Below are 23,846 nucleotides of genomic sequence, written 5' to 3'. Positions count from 1 at the left end.
GGGGGATCTGTGGTGGATGACACTGCTATGGGGGGATCTGTGGTGGAAGACACTGCTATGGGGGATATGTGGTGGATGACACACACTGCTATGGGGGATCTGTGGTGGATGACACTGCTATGGGGGGATCTGTGGTGGATGACACTGTTATGGGGGGATCTGTAGTGGTTGACACTGTTATGGGGGGATCTGTAGTGGTTGACACTGTTATGGGGGGATCTGTGGTGGAGGACACTGTTATGGGGGGATCTGTGGTGGATGACCCTGTTATGGGGGGATCTGTAGTGGTTGACACTGTTATGGGGGGATCTGTGGTGGATGACACTGTTATGGGGGGATCTGTGGTGGATGACACTGCTATTGGGGGGATCTGAGGATGACACTGTTATTGGGGGAATCCCCCCCATAACAGGGTCCGTGTAGGAATGACCCCCAAATACAAGGGGTGAGGCTGTGGTGCTGTATCTGCTTTTATGATGACAGCGCTAGCGGGGCCCGGTTATATAGTTAATAAGATTATATCCAGTGAGCGGGGAGGTGTAGTAGAATACAGTCACATTGCACGGGCCCTGCTGTCATTATGAAAGCAAATGCGACCCCACACCTCTTTTATTGGTGGTCAGTAAATGGGTCTGTGACAGACCCATTTACTGACCACCAATAAAAGAGGTGTGGGGTCGCATTTGCTTTCATAATGACAGCAGGGCCCGTGCAATGTGACTGTATTCTACTACTATAAAAGCAAAGCTCTGCAGATGTGACTATTGGGTCAGTCAATCACTAAATGAACCCTGTTATGGGGAGAAACTGTGGATGACACTATTTGTCATACACAGACGGTCTGTCTATGACAAATAGTGTCATCCACAGTTTCTCCCCATAACAGGGTTCATTTAGTGATTGACTGACCCAATAGTCACATCTGCAGAGCTTTGCTTTTATGCCTCATATGCATCCATCCCCCCTTCCCAGCAGGCACTGTAAAAATCACATTTTTATTTTTCAAACTGTCTCCCTCACTGAGATTTTGGCGCCGCCCACTACTTACAAGTTATACAGAGGCAGCAGGGCACTTTATTACTGGAGGCAAGACAAGACTGAGTCTACTCTGAGACTACAGTCCACACCAGGACAGCTGGGCACAGTGGGCAGGCTGCTGAGGCGGGAGAACTTGGAGAAGGCAGCAGGCGCAGGAGTCGGGAGAAGAATTCAGTCAGTGGGCGGGCTCTGCCTGGCGCAGCGTGACATCAGCGTGACGCATCACGCTCTGGGCCCGCCCACCGTTCTCCTGCCGCTGCCGGCTCCCTCCTGGGTCCTTTGAATCACCGGCTGTGATGCAGTACCGCACTCGGCGAGTCGGCACTCGCGCGGCGCACTGCTGTCACATCACAACTCAAGCGGCAGCAAGCGCTCGCCTGCCGCCGGCTCGCCACTGTCTGGCCTGCCGCCTGGGGGACTTAAAGTGTTTGACTCCGGCGGTGACCGGTCTCCGGCCCCTGCTGCGCCCTGAGGCTGGAGCGCCCAGAGGCTGGAGCCTCCCCAGCCTCTGTGTCGGCCCGGCCCTGCTCCTGCTCCTCCTCTCCTGTCACCTGTGTAGACAAACTACCCATTACGCTACACATTGCTTGTGCTCCAATGTCCTCCTCCAGTTCAGCCCCCTCAGGGCTCATGTGGCCGTGAGATCAAGGCGTAATGTCTCCAGTCCCCTGACCAGCCAGATTTACCAACATCTGTTCCAGGACATGAAGCAGTGGAATGACATCGTTCATCCAGTAGTCCTGGTAACTGACAAATAACGTGGCCTCCTCAAAGGGCCTGAGCAAATGGCAGTTGTCAAGCATGAGCTGCCACTGGCTGACATCGAAGTTATGCAGGGGAGTACTCGTAACTTTGTTTATGACCTTTCTCTGTTTGAACAGTCGGTCCAACATATGGAGGGTGGAATTCCAACAGGTGGAAACGTCGCATATCAGCCTATGTTGGGGGATGCCGTTCTGCCTCTGCAGCTTAAGGAGGGTATGCTTTGTGGTGTACGAGTGGCTGAAGTACACGCAAAGTTTCCTGGCCATTTTTAGGATGTCTTGCAGATGGGTCGAAGACTTCAGGAACTGCTTAACAACCAGATTGAACACGTGTGCCATGCAGGGCACATGGCTCGCCCTTCCTTCATGCAGCGCCGACACCATGTTCTTCCCGTTGTCGGTCACTATGGTTACGATTTTGAGTTGAGAAAGATGGGATTTGATTTCTTGATGAAGGACATAGAGCAGTTCCTCCCCTGTGTGACTCTGTTCACCCAGGCAAACGAGGTGCAGAACTGCGTGACACGGCCATGCCATGCACATGTGGTATGCTGTAAGGTCACTGGGAATTGTCCCTGCAGTGGAGGCTGATGACACAGTAGAGGATGAGGAGTCAGAGGCGGACATTATTGCAGGACCAACGGAGTGACAACGTGGAGACGGAAGCAGCGTCACCTGGCCAAGTTGCTGGTGTGGCTGTGCAGGAACCACATTCACCCAGTGGGCCGTAAAGGACATGTATTGCCCTGACCTTGCTCCACACCTTTATTACTCCACACCTCGGCGCAGCCTTTCACTTTGGCAGATGCCTACAGGCTCAAGGACTGGCCCACCTTCTGTTCTACATATTTGTGCAAGGTTGGTACTGCATTTTTGGCAAAGAAATAACTGCTTGAGACTCTCCACCTTGGCTCAGCACAAGCCATCAGTTCTCTGAAAGGTGCAGAGACCACCACTTGGAAAGGGTAGGGACTGCAGCATCATCAACTTGGACAGGAGCACGTTCATCTTCTGCGCCGTTGGATGAGTGCACGCATACTGTTGTCTCTTGGCAATCCATTCGGTAATCGTTTGCTGATGGAATAAGTGACTGGATTTCTCAACTTGTTTAAAAGTGGAGCCAAGCCAAGGGAATATAATACTTATTACGCTGAGGGAACTGAAAATGACAGAGGAAGGTTCAGGACAGGCGGGGGTACAGGGCCTGCTCCCGGGACATGCCAACTAATCGTCGTGTCAGAGGAACCCACTGACTCATGGCTGGGGGTGTATGATGTCACTTGGGACAAAGAGTATGACCGAGTAAACCATTCAAGAACCGCTGGGTTGCTGGTCAAGACACGACCGCTAGATGACACCGGAGCTCAGGCCTCATGCTGCGACCCCTGCTGCCATGCCCCCTTACTCTGTTGTGACTTCTGCCTGCGCCATAAATATTTAGGCCTCTGCCACTCCCCTGTGCAGGGCCTGGCCTCTGTCTGACATACTGTTAGATAAAATAATCAAATGTTAGATCAAATATATTTTTATTTTGCCACTAATACATGGCAAACAGGGCTTTAGAGTATATCACTGCACCGCTGAATGGCGATTAGGCCCTAATTATTTTGAACTTTTACAGAGCACAACAGACTTTTCAACAGCTAAGTGCAACGCTGGACGGCGAATATATTTTTATTTCACCACTAATACATGTCAAACAGGGCTTTAAAGTATTTCACTGCATCACTGAATGGCAACTAGGCCCTAATTATTTTGAACTTTTACACAACACAACAGACTTTTCAACAGATAAGTGCAAAGCTGAACGGAGAAAATATTTTTTTTATTTTGCCACTAGTACACGGCAAACAGGGCTTTAGAGTATATTACTACACCACTTAACAGCGATTAGGCCCTATTTTTTTTTCTATTTTTACACAACACAACAGGCTTTTCAACAGATAAGTACAACGATGGACAGCAAATATATTTTTATTTTGCCACTAATACATGGCAAACAGAGCTGTAGAGTATATCACTACACCGCTGAACGACAATTTGGCCCTCATTTTTTTCTATTTTCACACAACAAAACAGCCTTTTAAACAGATACGTGCAACGCTGGACGGTGAATATATATATATTTTTTATTTCGCATTTAATACACGGCAAACAGGGCTTTAGAGTATTTCACTGCACCGCTGTACAGCAATTTGGCCCTGATTTTTTATTACACAACACACCAGGCATCACAACAGGCATTGCAATGCTGAACGGCAATTTTTTTATTTATTTTGCCACTAATACACAGCAAACAGGGCTTTAGAGTATATCACTACACCGCTGAATGGCAATTAGGCCCTAATTATTTCTGACTTTCACACAACACAAAAGTCTTTTCAACAGATAAATGCAACGCTGGACGGCAAATATATTTTTTATTTTTATTTTGCATTTAATACATGGCAAACAGGGTTTTAGAGTATTTCACTGCACTGCTGTACAGCAATTAGGCCCTAATTTTTTTCAACTTTTTGTCACCGCCAGTTCTGTGAGAAGGTCTGGCAGACATTCTTCTCTACCTCTTGTATGATGTTCTTTGTTTTGGTTTCACTTTCTCATCTCTTTTCCTTTTGCTAGGTGTCACTTATTTAGAATAATTGTCTTCCTTTATATTCCCTCCCATACTGCCTCACTTTGCGGTTTATACTACTTCCTGGATGAAGTGTTCACTGCTGGAGGCTGCTGCTGCTGTTTGTTCAGATAAGTCTTTTTCCTTTATTGTGTTTCCTTGCTGGCTTGATTCTAGGTGACCCTGACTCCGTCCGTATTAAGTGCAGGGAGCCGGTGGTCGTGTCCCCTCACTATTATAGGGTTTTCAGGTGTCACACAGTCTTAGGTACGTGGGCATGCAATCGTCTACCATAAAGACCCTTGCATGTGCGTAGCAGTCAGGGAGAGCTCTTAGGGTTTTATAGGGCTCACCTATATGCTCCTTAGTTTGGGATCAAGCCAGTCGGTCGTTTATTTATAAGTTCCAGCTATCTGCAAAATCATCCGTGACACTTTTACACAACACAACTGTCATTTCAAAAGACAAGCGCAACGCTGGATGGCGAATATATTTTTTATATTTATTTTGCCTTCAATAAATAGAATATATCACTGCGCAGCACAAGGGCAATTAGGCCCTAATTTGTTTCTCATTTTACACAACACTACATGCTTTTCAACAGTTAAGTGCAACGCTGGAACAGCAATTAGGCCCTAATTTTTTTCTATTTTTGCACAACACAACAGGTTTTTCAACAGATAAGTGCAACTTTGGATGGCGAATATATTTTTATTTCACCACTAATACATGGCAAACAGGTCTGCAAAATATATCACTACACCGCTGAACGGCAATTAGGCCCTAATTTTTTTCAAGTTTCACACAACACAACTGGCTTTTCAAAAGACAAGTGAAACACTGAATGGCGAATATATTTTTGTTTTGCCACTAATACACAGCTAACAGGGCTTTAGAGTATATCACTACACCACTGAAAGGCAATTAGACCCTAATTTTCTCTGTTTTTAAACAATAGGCTTTTTAACAGATAAGTGCAAGGCTGGACGGCGAATATATTTTTATTTTGCCAGTAATACACGGCAAACAGGGCTGTAGAAGATATCACTGCACCGCTGAATGGCAATCAGGCCCTAAATTTTCTACTTTTAACAAACACAAAAGGATTTTCAACAGATAAATGCAATGTTGGATGTCGAATATATTCTTATTTCTCCACTAATACACGGCAAACAGGGGTATAAATTATAACACTGCACCGCTGAACGTCAATTATGCCCTAATTTTTTTCAAATTTTACACAACACAACAGGCTTTTCAACAGATACATGCAACGCTGGACGGCGAATATATATATTTTTTTTATTTCGCATTTAATACATGGCAAACAGGGCTTTAGAGTATCACACTGCACTGCTGTACAGCTATTAGGCCCTAATTTTTTTCAACTTTTACACAACACAACTGTCATTTTAAAAGACAAGTGCAACTCTGAAAGCTGAAAATATTTTTATTTCGCCACTAATACACGGCAAACAGGGCTGTAGAAGATATCACTGCACCGCTGAATGGCAATTAGGCCGCATGCTCGGCCGAATCTCGCAGCCAATAAACTTACAGGTAAGTACTGCCCTTCACTGTAATGCCGTAGCCATGTTGGTTACTGGCATTACAGTGATTGGCTGGCCGAAACTTGTCATCGGGAGAGCTGTGTTGAAGAAGGAAAGATAGTGGAGAAGGTGAATAAATATTTTTTTTTTAAGTTGAAAAACTTGTCAGAGACCTAAAAGTCTTTTTTAGGACTATTGTTGTGTGTGGAGCAGCAATATATATATATATATATATATATATATATATATATATATATATATTTAGTGCAACCTGTGCTAGTTTGCTAAAACTTTACAGACCCAAAAGTCCTTTTAAGGACTATTGTTGTGTATGGCAGCAGCAATATATATTTTTAAGGCATCCTGCGCTAAATAGCGTGCAATAGTTAGGCCGCTGTAGACAGCGACATTATCTGTGCTACATCTTCTGTGTAGCGTGTGCGTATCCCAAAAATATCTGTGCCATCCAGTGTACTTTTTCTATAGACAGTGTCCGCTGCGGACAGTGACATTAGCTGCGCTACATCTCCTGTGTAATGTGCACATCCAAAAAATATCAGTGACATCCAGTGTACTTTTTCTATAGATGGTGTCCACTGCGGACAGTAACACTACATTACCTGGGGTACATCTCCTGTGTAACGTTTCCACATCCCAAATATCTGTGACATTCCCTGTAATTTTTTATTAGCTTCTGCTGACATCAGCAACATTATCTGTGGTATTTCTCCTGTGTAATGTTTCCACATCCAAAATATCTGTGACATTCCCTGTAATTTTATATTTGCCACTGCTGATATCAGCGACATTATCTGCAGTAATATTCCTGTGTAAGGTTTCCACATTCTAAATACCTGTGACATTCCCTGTAATTTTTTATTAGCCGCTGGTGACAGCATTGACATTATCTGCGGTATATCTCCTGTGTGATGTTTCCACATCCCAAATACCTGTGACATTCCCTGTAATTTTTTATTAGCCGCTGGTGACAGCATTAATATTATCTTCGGTACATCTCCTGTGTGATGTTTCCAAATCCCAAATAACTGTGACATTCCCTGTAATTTGTTATTAGCTGCTGGTGACATAAGCGACATTATCTGCGGTATTTCTCCTGTGTAACTTTTCCACATTCGAAATACCTGTGACATTCTCTGTAATTTTATATTTGCCGCTGCTGACATCAACGACATTATCTGCAGTATTATTCCTGTGTAAGGTTTCCACATCCCAAATACCTGTGACATTCCCTGTAATATTTTATTAGCCGCTGGTGACAGCATTGACATTATCTGCGGTATATCTCCTGTGTGATGTTTCCACATCCCAAATACCTGTGACATTCCCTGTAATTTTTTATTAGCCCTGCTGTCATCAGCGACATTATCTGCGGAATATCTCCTGTGTGATGTTTCCACATCCCAAATACCATTTTTAAATTTTTTGCGCATACACTTCCAAATCCTACGCTACTGTACGTGTGACATACTTTCAAGCATATATAATATTTAATTTGAAGAAGGCGAGCAGTAAGGGACAGGAAAGTGGCATTGATGCTGATGGTGCATGCAGAGGCCGTGGCCCTGGGCGCATTGAAACTGTGCCTGCTGCAAGAGCACAAGAAAAACAATCATCCACGATACCTAGCTTTATGTCCCAGTTTGCAGGGCGGCTCAGAACAACACTCTCGAAGTCAGACCAGTGTGACCAGGTGGGCGGTTGGATTGTAGCAGATAATGCTTCCAGTCGGTTAAGCACCACCCTGTCTTTCACCAAATCCAGTCTCAGTAGCCAAGAGTCTAGTGAACACAATCCTCACCCTGGTCCTCCTTCCTCCCAACATGGAGAGTATTGCCAAACAATTGATCCCCCACTCTGTTTTTCCGAGGAGCTCTTTTCAGTGCAATTCCTTCATTTGGGTCTCTCGACAAGCCCGCTTGAAGAGGGACATGAAATCTTGTGCCCTGATTCCCAAACTCTTGAGCATCCACAGTAACAAGAAAATGAGGGTGGTGCAATTACTGTTTAATAAGGTGGATGCTGATGAGACACAGTTGCCAATAAGTCAAGGGCAATTAGTGTCTCAAGAGGTTGATGATGAGGATGAGACACAGTTGTCAATCACTGAGGTTGTTGTTAGGTCAACAAGTCAGGAGGATGAGGAGAGTGAGGAAGTGGAAGAGGAGGTGGTGGACGATGAAGTCACTGACCCAACCTGGTAAGTTGGCAAGCCGAGCGAGAACAGCACTACAGAGGGGGATGGATCTGCAGCACTGCAACAGGTGGGAAGAAGCAGTGGGGTGGCAAAAGGGAGAAGGCAGGCCACACCAAACAGACCCGCAACTGTTCCCCGGAGAACACCCTTGCGGAAATCTCCCTTGCCAAGGGGTAGGTGTTCCGCAGTCTGGCGCTTTTTTGAGGAAAGTGCGGATGACAAAAGAATTGAAATTTGCAACCTGTGCCATACAAAAATAAGCAGGGGCATGAAGACTAGCAACCTCACCACCACCAGTATGATCCGCCACATGGCATCAAAGCACTGTAATAGGTAGGCCGAACGCCTGGTTCCACAATCTGTGTCTGTGGGTCAGACCGCTGCTCCTCTTCCCCTGTTTTTTACATGCTGGCCAATCCCCTGTCGAAGGCACAAGCCTGGCTGCCTCCCGCCCTGCACCTGGACCTTCGAAAGTACCATCAGTGAGCACATACACTTCCATGTTCCAGCGCAGCACACAAATGTCCTTAATATAGGCATTTGAACGCAAGCGCAAATACCCAGACACCCACCCACAGACCATAGTACTAAATGCGCAACTTTCCAAATTACTGGTCCTGGAAATGTTGCCTTTTATGCTTGTGGACACTAAGTCCTTCCGCAGCCTGATGTCGGCGGGCATCCCTCGTTATGCAGTCCCCAGCCGCCACTATTTTTCATGGTGTGCCGTGCCCGCCTTACACCGGCATGTGTCCGGTAACATCACCCATGCCCTGACCAACGCAGTTACTGGGAAGGTACACTTAACCACTGGCACATGAACAAGTTCTTTCGGCCAAGGACGCTACAATTCCCTGACAGCACACTGCGTGAATGTTGTGGAGGCCGGGAGCGAGTCGTACCCTGGGATGGCACAGGTGCTAACGACACCAAGGATTGCGGACCCTATTTCCACCAGGGCTTACGCCACCACCTAAGTTAGTGGCTCCAACCCCCACTTCTTCTCTTCCACCTCAGAATTATTCTCTTGCAGCACCAGTCAGCCATTAGTCGGTAGCTGGAAGCAATGTAGCACTGAAGAGAGGAAGCGTCAACAGGCCGTGCTTAAGCTGATCTGCTTAGGTGACAAACAGCACACCGCCGCAGAGCTGTGGCAGGGCATAAGAGACCAGATTGAGCTGTGGCTCTCGCCTGAGCTACTGGTGAAGGTGCACCGCATGTGTGCCCATTTCCATAAGTCATCGACAGCTTCCGCTGGTTTGTCAATGCTGCAGCAGCGCTTACAAACGTGAGCACGCGCTGGTATTCCACATTCCACATGTTGGCCAGGCTTTGTGAGCAGCAGAGGGCAGTAGTGGAATACCAGCTGCAACACGGTCATCACCTTTCCAGTCAGCTTCCGTTCTTCACAAGCGATAAGTTTGCATGAATATCTGACCTCTGTGAGGTTTTAAGAAACTTTGCGGATTCAACACAGATGGTGAGTGTCGATAACGCTATTATCAGCATCACCATCCCACTTCTGTGTCTACTCAAACGCCCGCTGCTCACAATTAAGGCCGACACTTTGCATGTGGAAGAGGTGGAAATGGGAGAAGACATTACACAGGGTGATAGCCAGACCACCCTCAGTTCGTCTTCTCAGCGCAAATTCGATGATGATGAGGAGAAGAAGGAGCAGGAGACGGTTGCCTTTGCTACAGAGGGTAGTACCCATGGAAGTTTAATTCCATCTGTTCAGCGTGGATGGGCAAAAGAGGAGGAAGAGGATGAGGAGATTGAGAGTCATCCTCCTGATGATGACAGCGAAGTCTTGTCGGTTGGGACTCTGGCACACATGGCTGACTTTGTTTTACGTATTTTGGACAACACCGATTAATGGTTGTTTACCATTCTCGACCCCCGCTACAAAGAGAACTTCTCATCTCTCATTCCTGTACTGGAGAGGACGAGCAAAATGGTGTATTACTAGAAGGTCCTTGTGCTTATTAGTCTGCCCTCGCTCCTAATGTTTTAGAGGGTCAGCTCACCTGCAGGCCCTCGCATATAATGTTTTAGAGGGTCAGCTCACCAGCAGGGCCTCGCATATAATGTTTTAGAGGATCAGCTCACCAGCAGGGCCTCGCATATAATGTTTTTGAGGGTCAGCTCAGCAGCAGGCCCTCAACCATAATATTTTACAGGGTCAGCTCACCAGCAGGCTCTCAACTACAATCTTTTAGAGGGTCAGCTCACCAGCAGGCCCTCACCTACAATCTTTTAGATGGTCAGCTCACTTGCAGGTCCTCACATATAATGTTTTTGAGAGTCAGCTCACCAGCAGGCCCTCAACCATAATGTTTTATAGGGTCAGTTCACCAGTAGGCCCTCACCTACAATCTTTTAGAGGATCAGCTCACCAGCAGGCCCTCACCTACAATCTTTTAGAGGGTCAGTTCACCAGCAGCCCCTCACATACAATGTTTTTGAGGGTCAGCTCACCAGCAGGCCCTCAACCATAATGTTTACAGGGTCAGCTCACCAGCAGGCCCTCACCGACAATCTTTTAGAGGGTCAGTTCATCAGCACACCCTCGCATATAATGTTTTTGAGGGTCAGCTCACCAGCAGGCCCTCAACCATAATGTTTTACAGGGTCAGCTCACAAGCAGGCTCTGGCCCATAATTTTCTCAATGGTTAGCTCAGCAGCAGGCACCCGCTCATAATTTTTTTGATGCTCAGATGAGCAGCAGACCCCCTGTTTTAGAGAGTCAGCCCTGCAGCAGACCCTCACCCCTAATGTTTTAGAGGGTCAGCTTAGCAGCAGGCCCTTGCCCCTAATGTTTTAGAGGGTCACCAGCAGGCCATCAATCATAATTTTTCAAGGGTGTATGATGCCCTCCTTTATGTGTAATAAAGGGTGTATTAGAGTGCCGATTCCTTGTAATTTTTGGAAGCCCTTTCACTTAGTGCAAAGGCTTTAAGAGTGTAGGAGTCCCACTAACTAAACAATTGTACCACAATGTGAATGAGGCCCTCCATTATGTGAAATAAAGGGTGTATTGGAGTGCCTATTCCTTGTAATTTTTGGAAGCCCTTTCACTTAGTGCAAAGGCTTTAAGAGTGTAGGAGTCCCACTAACTAAACAATTGTACCACAATGTGAATGAGGCCCTCCATTATGTGAAATAAAGGGTGTATTGGAGTGCCTATTCTTTGTAATTTTTGGAAGCCCTTTCACTTAGTGCAAAGGCTTTAAGAGTGTAGGAGTCCCACTAACTAAACAATTGTACCACAATGTCAATGAGGCCCTCCATTATGTGAAATAAAGGGTGTATTGGAGTGCCTATTCCTTGTAATTTTTGGAAGCCCTTTCACTTAGTGCAAAGGCTTTAAGAGTGTAGGAGTCCCACTACCTAAACAATTGTACCACAATGTGATTAAGGCCCTCCATTATGTGATATAAAGGTTGTATTGGAGTACCTCTTCCTTGTAATTTTTGGCAGCATTTGCACTTTATATACAAGTAAATATATAGAAAAGAATGTTTCCTAACAATTTTTCCTCTAAAATCGATTTTATCTTCGGTTTTTAGCGTATTATTGCCAGTCTGTAAAAGTCGCATATTACTCGGACAACATCTTTCCCAACAGCAACTTGGGAGTCCAAGATGCATCCAGACATCCTCCCCATGCTGTTCCCGAAACATTTTGGTTGTGTTTCCATCAATTTATGATATTTTCCTATGAACCAGACACCCTCCCTTTTTCAGAGCTGGGGGTGCCTGGTTTAATGCTCAGGTTCTCCCATTGAATTCCATTGTGCTCGGGTGCTCGGTAGAGCACCCGAGCATCCCGAGGTGTCCGACCCGAGCACCCGAACAACCGAGCACTTTGGTGCTCGATCAACACTAGAGTATATCACTCCACCGCTGAACGGCAATTAGGCCCTAATTTTTTTCTATTTTTACACAACACAACAGGCTTTTCAACAGATAAGTGCAAAGCTCGATGGCAAATATATTTTTATTTCGCCACTAATGCACGGCAAACAGGGCTGTAGAATATATCACTGCACCGCTGAATGGCAATTAGGCCCTAATTTTTTAAAATTTTACACAACACAACATTCTTTTCAACAGATACGTGCAACGATGAACGGCGAAAATATTTTTATTTTGCAACGAATACACGGCAAACAGGGTTTTAGAGTAAATCACTACACCACTGAACGGCAATTAGGCCCTAATTTTTTTCTATTTTTACAGAACACAACAGGCTTTTTAACAGATAAGTGCAAAGCTCGATGGCAAATATATTTTTATTTCACCACTAATACGTGGCAAACAGGGCTGTAGAATATATCACTGCACCACTGAACGGCAATTAGGCCCTCATGTTTTTAAACTTTTACACAACACAACAGGCTTTTTAACAGATACGTGCAACGCTGAACGCCACTAATACATGGCAATCAGGGTTTTAGAGTAAATCACTACACCGCAGAACGGCAATTTGGCCCAATTTTTTTTCTATTTTTACACAACACAACAGGCTTTTTAACAGATAAGTGCAAAGCTCGATGGCAAATATATTTTTATTTCACCACTAATACGTGGCAAACAGGGCTGTAGAATATATCACTGCACCACTGAACGGCAATTAGGCCCTCATGTTTTTAAACTTTTACACAACACAACAGGCTTTTTAACAGATACGTGCAACGCTGAACGCCACTAATACATGGCAATCAGGGTTTTAGAGTAAATCACTACACCGCAGAACGGCAATTTGGCCCAATTCTTTTTCTATTTTTACACAACACAACAGGCTTTTTAACAGATAAGTGCAACGGTGGACGGCAAATATATTTTTATTTTACCACTAATACATGGCACACAGGGCTTTAGAATATATCACTACACCGCTGAACAGCAATTAGGTCCTAATTTTTTTCAACTTTTAAACAGCACAACAGGCTTTTCAGCAGATAAGTGCAACGCTGGACGGTGAATATATTTTTATTTCGCCACTAATCCAAAGCAAAGAGGGCTTAACATATAACTGCACCGCACAATGGCAAATAAGACGTACTGTAGAAATATTTCCTTGTAATAAACCCTGTTAATGGCTTTATCAAACAGCACTTGCACCCCAATAACAAGAATGGTTTGCTGGAATGACAGAGCTGTATGAAGGCAATTTGGATCCCCAGTCAGTGCAGCAAGGGGTAACAGAATTGTTCATATTATCCAGTGAGTGACCTCCCTTACTGAACCCTGTTTTACATAAATGCTGTGGAATGATTCCTCCCTATCCTTTCCTTGCACTTATAAATCTTTTTTTCACCACAATCAAGTCTATTATAGCTGTATCAAGCAGCACTTCCATCCCAATAACAAGAACTGTTTGCTGGAACGACAATGCTGTATAATGGCAATTTTGATCCCTAGTCAGTGCACCAAGGTGTAATAGGATTGTTCATATTACTCATTCAACCTCCCCTACTAAGTTCTGTTCTACACAAATGCTGTGGAACGATTCTTCCCTATCCTTTCCCTGCACTTATAAATCGTTTTTTCACCACAATTAAGTCTTTCCTATCACTGTCCCTAGCGCCTGCTTTAAATGGCAGAATCTAAGATGGCTACATAGTAACATAGTAACATAATACATGAGGCCAAAAAAAGACATCTGTCCATCCAGTTCGGCCTGTCATCCTGCAAGTTGATCCAGAGGAAGGCAAAAAAAAAAAACTGTGAGATAGAAGCCAATTTTCCCCACTTTAGGGGAATAAAAAATTCCTTCCCGACTCCAATCAGGCAATCAGAATAACTCCCTGGATCAACTACCCCTCTCTAGTAGCTATAGCCTGTAGTATTATTACACTCAAGAAATACATCCAGGCTCCTCTTGAATTCCTTTATTGTACTCACCATCACCACCTCCTCAGGCTGAGAGTTCCATAGTCTCACTGCTCTTACCGTAAAGAATCCTCTTCTATGTTTGTGTACAAACCTTCTTTCCTCCAGAAGCAGAGGATGTCCCTTCGTCACAGTCACAGTCCTGGGGATAAATAGATGATGGGATAGATCTCTGTACTGACCCCTCATATATTTATACATAGTAATTAGATCTCCCCTCAGTCGTCTTTTTTCTAAAGTGAATAACCCTAATTGTGATAATCTTTCAGGGTACTGTAGTTGCCCTATTCCAGTTATTACTTTAGTTGCCCTCCTCTGCACCTTACATTTGTTAGTGTTAAACCTCATCTGCCACTTATCTGCCCAAGCCTCCAATCTATCCAGATCCCTCTGTAGTAGTATACTGTGCTCTTCAGTGTTAATTACTTTACACAGTTTAGTGTGATCTGCGAAAATTGATACTTTACTATGCAAGCCTTCAACAAGATCATTAATAAATATATTGAAGAGAATAGGGCCCAATACTGACCCCTGAGGTACCCCACTAGTGACAGTGACCCAATCTGAGTGTGTACCATTAATAACCACCCTCTGTTTTCTATCACTCAGCCAGTTACTTACCCACATACAGACATTTTCTCCCAGTCCGAGCATTCTCATTTTATATACTAACCTTTTATGCGGTACAGTGTCAAATGCTTTGGAGAAGTCCAGATATACAACATCCATTGATTCGCCGCTGTCAAGTCTAGAACTTACCTCCTCATAGAAACTGATTAAATTAGTTTGGCATGACAGATCCCTCATGAAGCCATGCTGATATGGCGTTATTTGCTTATTTCCGTTGAGATGCTCTAAGATAGCATCTCTTAGAAAACCTTCAAACAGTTTGCCCACAACAGATGTTAAACTTACCAGCCTATAGTTTCCAGGCTCTGTTTTTGGACCCTTTTTGAATATTGGCACCACATTTGCTATGCGCCAATCCTGTGGAACACTCCCTGTCAGTATAGAGTCCGCAAATATCAGAAATAAGGGTCTGGCTATGACATTACTTAATTCCCTTAGGATACGGGGGTGTATGCCATCCGGTCCTGGAGATTTGTCTGTTTTAATCTTTTTAAGTCGCTGTAGTACTTCTTCCTGGGTGTCACCGCCAACTCTGTGAGAAGATCTAGCAGACGTTCTTCTCTACCTGTTGTATGATGTTCTTTGCTTTGGTTTCACTTTCTCATCTCCTTTCCTTCTCCCAGCTGTCATCTATTTGCACTGATTGTCTCCCTTTATATTCCCTCCCATACTGCCTCACTTTGCGGTTTATACTTCTTCCTGGATTGTGTTCACTGCTGGAGGCTGCTTCTCCTGATTCCTCAGATAAGTCTGTTTCATTTATTTGTGTTTTCTTGCTGGCTTGATTGTTGGTGACCCTGACTCCGTCCGTATTAAGTGTAGGGAGCCGGTGGTCGTGTCCCCTCACTATTATAGGGTTTTCAGGTGTCACATAGTATAAGGTACGAGGGCATGCAATCGTCTACCATAAAGATCTTTGCATGGGCATAGCAATGAGGGAGAGCTCTAGGGATTTTATAGGGCTCACCCATATGCTCCTTAGTTTCGGATCAAGCCAGTCGGATGTTTATTTATAAGTTCCAGCTTTCTGCAACACCATCCAAGACACTGGGTCAGACAGGACACTTTTAATGGGGAATTTATTTTTACATTCAGCATTTCATCTGACAATTCTTTCTCCTCAGTGAATACATTGGATAAAAAAATATTTAACAGCTTTGCTTTCTCCTCGTCGCTATCTGCAACTCCCCCCTCATTACTCTTTAAAGGGCTGACACCTTCAGATTTATACTTTTTAACATTTATATAGTTAAAGAACATTTTAGGGTTAGTTTTACTCTCTTTGGCAAATAATCTCTCGGTCTCTAGTTTGGCCGCTTTTATTTGTTTTTTACATGTTCTATTTTTTTCCTTATAGTTTTTCAGTGCTTCTGTGCTACCCTGCTGTTTTAGTGATTTATATGCTTTCTTTTTTTCATTTATTGCTTTCTTTACAGTTCTATTTATCCACATTGGTTTCTTTTTGTTCCTTAACCTTTTATTCCCATACGGTATGTACCTCTCACAATGAGATTTTAGGATGCTTTTAAAGATATCCCATTTTGTGGCTGTATTTTTATTTTTGTGGACTTTGTCCCAGTTAGTTAGGCCTATGGCCTCTCTTAGTTGGCTAAATTTAACTTTTTTGAAGTTTGATATTTTTGTTCCTCCCTGTAGAAACGCTCTTTCGAATGATAATTGGAAGGTTAGTACTTTATGGTCACTATTTCCCAGGTGTCCCCCAACCTGCACGTCTGTTGTTCTGTCAGGCCTATTGGTTAATACTAAGTCCAGTATGGCCGTCCCTCTAGTCGGGTCCCAGTTGGGAGAGGTAATTGTCTTTGGTTATTGCCAAGAACCTGTTTCCTTTATGAGATATACAAGTTTCAGTTTCCCAGTCTATATCTGGGTAGTTGAAGTCCCCCATAATAACCACCTCATTATGATTTGTCGCCTTGTCTATCTCGTTTAGTAGTAGATTTTCTGTGGATTCTGGTATATTAGGTGGTTTATAGTAAACTCCTATTAGTAATTTATTATTGTTTTTAGCTCCATGTATCTCTACCCACAGTGACTCCACATGTTCATGTCCCTCACTTGTATCTTCCTGGAGTGTGGGCTTTAGACAGGACTTTACATAAAGGCATACCCCCCCTCTCCGGTTTTGACAATCCTTTATAAACAGACTGTAGCCTTGTACATTAACTGCCCAGTCATAGCTATCATCTAGCCATGTCTCAGTTATTCCCACTATGTCATAGTCCTCCTCACACATCACTAATTCCAGTTCCCCAGTTTTAGTCAGGCTTCTGGCATTAGTATACATACATTTGAGAGGTTTATGTATATTTTTTACCCTACACCTTTTCTTCTTAACTGTTCTAGTCCCTTCTTCCATTCCTCCCTCAATCCCATTACCTTGCCCCCGGTCTCTATCTGCACTATCACTATAATGTAATTTCCCTCCCCCACAGTCCCTAGTTTATACACTCCTCCAACCTTCTAGCCATCTTTCTCCCCAACACAGCTGCCCATTCCCCATTGACGTGCAGCCCATCCCTACGATAGAGCCTGTAGCTGATAGAGAAGTCGGCCCAGTTCTCCAGGAACCCAAACCCCTCCTTCCTACACCAGTTCTTGAGCCACTTGTTAATCTCCCTAATCTCCCGCTGCCTTTCTTGTGTGGCCCGTGGTACAGGCAGTATTTCAGAAAAAAACTACCTTTGAGGTCCTTGCCCTAAGCTTTTGACCTAAATCCCTGAAATCATTTTTAAGGACTCTCCACCTACCTCTAACTTTGTCATTGGTTCCAATATGGACCATGACCACTGGATCTTCTCCAGCCCCTCCCAATAATCTGTCAACCTGATCCGCGATGTGTCGAACTCTAGCGCCAGGAAGACAGCACACTGTTCGGCGATCACGTCCTTTGTGACAGTTTGCCCTATCTGTTCCCCTAATAATGGAGTCTCCCACTACCAGCACCTGTCTGGCCTGCCCTGCTCTCCTGGTCCCCTGCTTACTGGAACTGACATTCCCCTGACTGGCAGAGGAAGTGTCCGGCTGCGGCAGTGCCGTCCCTTGACTGACATCCCCCTCATCTGCCAAACGTGCAAACTTGTTGGGGTGTGTCAGATAAGGGCTAGCCTCCATGGCACTCTTCCCTCTACCCTGCTTTCTAACTGTTACCCAGCTAGCTACCTCCCTTTCCTCAGCCTTCTTGCTGTCATCCTCCCCCTCATCTATCCCAAAGAGTGCTTGCTCGGTTTGAAGCAAACTCTTTTGCAAATTGTCAATGCCTCTCAGTGTTGCAACTTGCCCGTTTAGAGACTCAATTTGCAATTCCAAACGGGAAATTTGCTCACATCTTGAACAAAGATACACACCGTCGAACGGCTGTTCCAGGACTGCATATATCATGCAAGATGTGCACTGGACTGCGTTGCCAATTGTGCAACACATACTAGATGGGGATTACACCACAAAAGCAAAAAATACAATATAATGTAGTAATAAGAAACTGGCTAATTGCATCCCCCCACTGAAGTCCCTGAATCTAAAGTCACTTAATCTTAAGTCACACACTTACACAACCACACACTTAATCAACCACGCGTTGCAGTCAAACTCGCGTTATATATCTCCTTATATTAATATAAATGAAGCTCACTACACCAGCCTGATTTGTTTTCCCTATTTGTGCCGCTATTTATATGACATCACAGGACTTGCTGGCTGCTGATTGGCTGCATGCATGGCATTATGGGTTATCCCGCCTTCCCAGAGTTCCTTTATTCATGTCCTCACATGCGTGAGGAAATTCGCCTTCGGTGCAAATCGAATTTTTCCTGAAATTCTGAACGAATTCCACTTTGTTAGTTTTGATTCACTCTTTTCTACTTGCGATGTATGCAGGGCTACACTGCGATCCTTGATTATATGATGTGTATTGCTGCCTATGTTGCCATATAACCCCAGCTTGAAACTAAACATTATTATTTACCCTGAATGCGCAAATCGATTCTACCAGTTTGGTATTCTTCGCAAATTTCCCCAAAAATTTGGATGGTAATAAACCCACATTTTTTGTGATTCATTTCAGGTGAAAAAGAAAAAGCCTAGTATGCTACTGTTGATTTCTTTGCAATATATATGCGTTGTTTTATGAGATACCCCGATGAAGGAATCAATTCTACTGGTTCGGAATTCCTGCAGGATTTCCCAAAAAGTTCAGATTCTTCCTATCTTATTCCAGCAGATGTAAGATGAGCTAATTTTCATATACATTCTCAGAAACCCAGTGGAACATTGGCTGGATTATGATACTCCTCATCCATGTGAAAAAGCACTGATTTGAGGGGACCACCAAAGACTTAGTGAGGAAAAAGGTGGAAAATTTATCTATGAAGCACACGGAGGTATGTATAAATCGTTAATTTCTAACGATAATTTGTTTTCCATTAGTCATAACAGCAGCACAGATGGGGTTAACCACCCCCCGTCGACTGGTACTACCGGCGGAATGTTTAATGAGCCCAAGCATAATAACTCAATTTAACAATTAAGTATCCCCTTAAAAGGAGGGAGTCAACCCCCAGCCCACTGTGTTTATAGCAAAAAAAACTCGACTTACTAGGGTGGGATATTTGTGTGCTGCTGTTAGGACTAAGGGAAAACAAATTATCGTTAGAAATTAACAATTCCCTTACGTTCTACCAGCAGAACAGATGGGGAGATAGCAAGAAGAAACCCCTAGGGAGGGCCTTCCTGCCTGGCATAACTAAGAATAGTCTGCCCAAAGGCCTAAAACTCAGCTAGTCTGGCATCTAGTCTATAATGGGAGATGAATGTCGATTCAGAGCTCCAGGAGGCAGCTTTACAAATCATGTCGAGAGGCAGAAGACTCCTCTTGGCAAAAGAAGTAGCCTCGGCTCTAGTAGAGTGGGCCTTCACAAACTCCGGAGGATCGAGAGATTTGGAAACAAAGGCTTCCCTAATAGCCTCCTTAATCCACTGACTGATGGAAGGTTTGGATGCCTTACAGCCTTTAAACTTACCGGCAAACAGGATTAGAAGATTTTCATCTTTCCTGAACTCCTTTGATCTATCCATATAGATCTCGAGACGTCCAGCGGATGTCTAGCAGGTTCCTCGGAGGAGGTGGAAGATGTTGACAGAACCGGGAGGGATATCACCTGGTTGATGTTCTGGAAGGAAGGAACTTTAGGCCTAAAATACGGGAGGAATCTAAGAGGGACCCAGTCATGTAAAAAGATCATATAGGGCTCATGTGCTGAGAGAGCTTGAAGCTCATAGACCCTCTTAGCCGAAGTCACTGCAAGGAGAAACACAAGCTTCCAAGTGACAAACTTGATATCCATCTCCTCTAATGGTTCAAAGGGGGGAGATGCTAACCCTGAACTACTGATAAATCCCATTGAGGAATGGGTCTCAGTACTGTAGGCTTTAATCTTTCAGCTCCTTTAAGGAACCATTTGATGAGCGGGTCCTGAGAAAAAGGCCTGTTGAGGCAAGCTGAGATGGCTGAGACTTGAACCCTCAGAGTAGAAGAGACAAGGCCCCTATCAAGGCCGTCTTGCAGGAACTGAAGGATAGCAGAGAGGGGTGGATCTGCAGACGCCACCTCTTTTGAGGTACACCAGAATGAGAATATACTCATAATACAAGAGTAGGCTCTCTTGGTAGAGTCTGCTCTAGAATGAGACAGCGTTCTCAGGACCAACTCTGAAAGCCCTTCTACTCCGGGAAGGGACTGATCAACCTACAGGCTGTCAGGTTGAATCTGTGCAGAACTGAGCAGAGATGACTGTCCCACGACACCAGGGTCTGCTGCGGGGGGAGCCTCTAATATTGTCCTCTACTCATCTGGGTGAGCTGGGTAAACCAGGATGTTTTTGGCCAAAACGGTATGATGGCTATCACCGAGGCCTGATTCTGACGGATTTTCATCAATACTCTGAGAATCATGGAAAGCGGAGGGAAGATGTAAGCCAGCGTGAACCTCCAGGATATTGACAGAGCGTCTATCGCCAGGGGGTTGTCCTCCCTGTAAAGGGAGCAAAATCTCTCCACCTTGGCGTTGAACCTTATTGCCATGAGATCCACCTCTGGCATCCCCCACTTGAGGACTATCTGCTTGAATATCTCCAGATGTAAAGACCACTCCACTGTTGGAAGATCGTGGCTCAGCCGATCCGCTATCATATTGAGGGAGCCTCGAATGTGGATCGCAAATAAGTGGGAAAGGTTCTACTCTGCCCAATACAGAATCACCCCGATCTCTGATAGGAGGGGAAGAGATCTTGTGCCTCCCTGCTTGTTGATATAAAGTACCACAGTCATATTGTCTGACTGGACTTTCCCCGCTTTGCCCCGGACCTGAGGGGCGAAGTGAAGGAGGGCTAGCCAGATTGCTCAAATCTCGCGGAGATTGGATGAGAGGAGCAGCTCCTGAGAAGACCAGGTTCCGTGAACTGGAGTGTCGTCTAGGTGAGCACCCCAGCCTACTTGGGACGTATCCGTAGTCAATATGATCCAGGTTGGCTAGGTCATAGACTTCCCGTCTAAAAGATGGCACCACCATCTGAGGGAATATCGAGTTCACCAAGACAGGGAGCACAGGGAGTTTAGCCCAGCAGGGCTGCCATCCCATCTGGAGAGGACCTCCGACTGCACGGAGGTGCCATAGAGCCCAAGGGACTGCTTCTGCAGGTGCTGACATGAGCCCCAACATCTTCATGGGTCTCTCCGGATTGGGACTCACCGGGGAACGGTAAGGAATTCTGCCATGTTCTGAATCCGGGATCTTCTTTCTGGGGTCAACTGGAGAGACATCCCAGCGGAGTCGTTTATGAAGCCTAGATATCTTACTGAAGTTGATGGGCTCACTTTTGACTTCTGCAAGTTGACGATCCAACCTAGGCTGAACAGAAAGGAGATTGCTACTTGAAGATGTTGAGTTAGGACCGTTAAAAGAGGCTTTCAAAAGCCAGTCGTCCAGATAAGGAATGATGGTCAGTCCTTGAAGTCTCAAAGCCCCACCACAGAAACCACCACCTTGGTAAAAGTGTGAGAGGCAGAAGAAATGCCAAAGGGAAGGGCAACAAACTGAAGATGCCTGACGACCTTGGAAATATGGATCACGATCCTGAGATACTTCCTGGAAGCAGGATGGATCGGGATGTGCAGATATGCATCCTTGAGGTCCAGGGTTTCTATCACGTCCCCAGGATTGAGGACGTGAACTACTGACCTGACAGTTTCCATACGAAACTTCACCTTCCTTATGAACCGATTGAAATACCTCAGATCGATAATCATCCAGAGATCTCCTGAAGCTTTGGGAACCAGAAAAACTGGTGAATAGATCCCTAGGCCCCGTTCTCCTGCCAGAACCTCCTCCAGAGCCCCCTTGCAGATGTAGTCCTGAATGTAGGACTCCAGGATTGCCTGCCTGGTAGCTTGTAGAAGGTTGGTCTTGACAAACCTGTCCCGAGAAATAGAGGTGAGGTTGATTAAATATCCCTTGGAAATGATGTTCAGAACCCAGGGATCCGAGATCTCTCAGATCCACTCTTCCCTGAAGTGGGAGAGACAACTTACGACAGGTAGATGAGGCAGAGGAATGGGGAAGGTTTCTGGGAGGACGGCAGAAGTAAAGGGACTTATACAAGAGCCTCGAAGAGGCCCGTAGTCAGGAGGTGTATTTTCCATCTTTGGCTCCTCCACGAGAGCGCCTTGAACCCCTTCGCTGCGCTCTCCAGTCCCTTCGAGATCTTGCTTTCAGGCCAGACCTACCTCCGCGGTCTTGTCTGCCCCGCCCTCGAAAGGACTGCTGGGGAAGGCTCTTCCCCTTCTTGTCTGAAAGGCCCTCCATGATTTTATCCAGCTCCGAACCGAACAGACGGTTGGGCTCAAATGGGAGGCCACATAAACCATTTTTTGAGGAATTGTCAGCGACCTAAGGCTTAAGCCATAAAGGCCTACGGGCCGCCGACACCAGGGCCATGGATTTGGCCGCTAGCTTCAATTGGAGCTGTGCGGTATCGCACAAAAAGTCTGTAGCCAGGTTGATGGTCTTGAAGGCAGCCAGTATGTCGTCCCGGGAAACCCTCTGGTCCACGTCGACTTGAATTTGATTCAGGTGAGACCGGAGAAAAGTAGAGACCTCAGAAGCTGCTATGGTTGTGGAAGCGGAAGCAGCAGCTGCCGTATAACCCCATCTTAGGGTGACTCTGTTCACCTGTCAAGGGGATCCTGCAGACTAGACCCATTGTCTGCAGGGACCAGTGTGTGCTTGGACAACTTGGCAATAGCCATGTCCACCTTGGGAATGGACCCCCATGAATCCACCAAGGGTTTAACCATCGGGAACATGGATTTAAACTTTTTTGTTAAAACTGGACCTTTCTCCGGTTTTTCCACTCTGTACGCATGACAGAGAGGAGGGTCTCATCCGCTTTGAAGACATGAGGTGCCCAAATAGCGGGATCGGAAGGCTCCCCAGGGTCAACATCATGGTCCCCCGACATGATGGACTTGAGCAATTTCTGTGTCTTTTCAGGGGGAAAAAAACCACGAAGTCGGCTCCTCCTCATCCGAGGAGGAAGAACCTAAGGATACCACAGAAAGTCTCTCCACCGGGACAGAGGTCTCCATAGGGGCCTGGGCAGGTATAGGAAGCTCTCATCCAGCAGGACTATGACTCCCTTAATAGAGCCATCCACATAAGTCTTCACCCACTGATACATCTCCTGCATCGTAGGTTCACTAGAGGGCTGAACCCTCGAACGACAGCTGTCACATCTGGAGTAGGGACAGCTGTCCTCCAGCAGGGCTCTACAATTGTAGGAGTCTAGATGTTTCCTCTTGGAACTCACTTTCCTGCCTTCCAAATCCCGCGGAGACTACATCACTGCGGGAAAAAAAGGACTAATAAGACATTTGTAAATTGCCTATCTCAAAGAGAAAGGTAGAAAAAAACAGACCGGAGGCAGCTACGAAAAAGGACCGGAGGAAAAAAACACCACAAGTGGAACAACACCAAGCTCAGGACTCTGGTAGCTACCTTGAAAAGCATGTGCAGCCAGAGACCGAACTGGTACACAATGCTTCCTTAAATAGGGGAAGGGGAG

The sequence above is a fragment of the Bufo bufo genome, chromosome 4 (genome assembly GCF_905171765.1).
Source record: "Bufo bufo chromosome 4, aBufBuf1.1, whole genome shotgun sequence".
Lineage (NCBI taxonomy): Eukaryota > Metazoa > Chordata > Amphibia > Anura > Bufonidae > Bufo > Bufo bufo.
Note: the sequence above shows the minus strand (reverse complement) of the source record.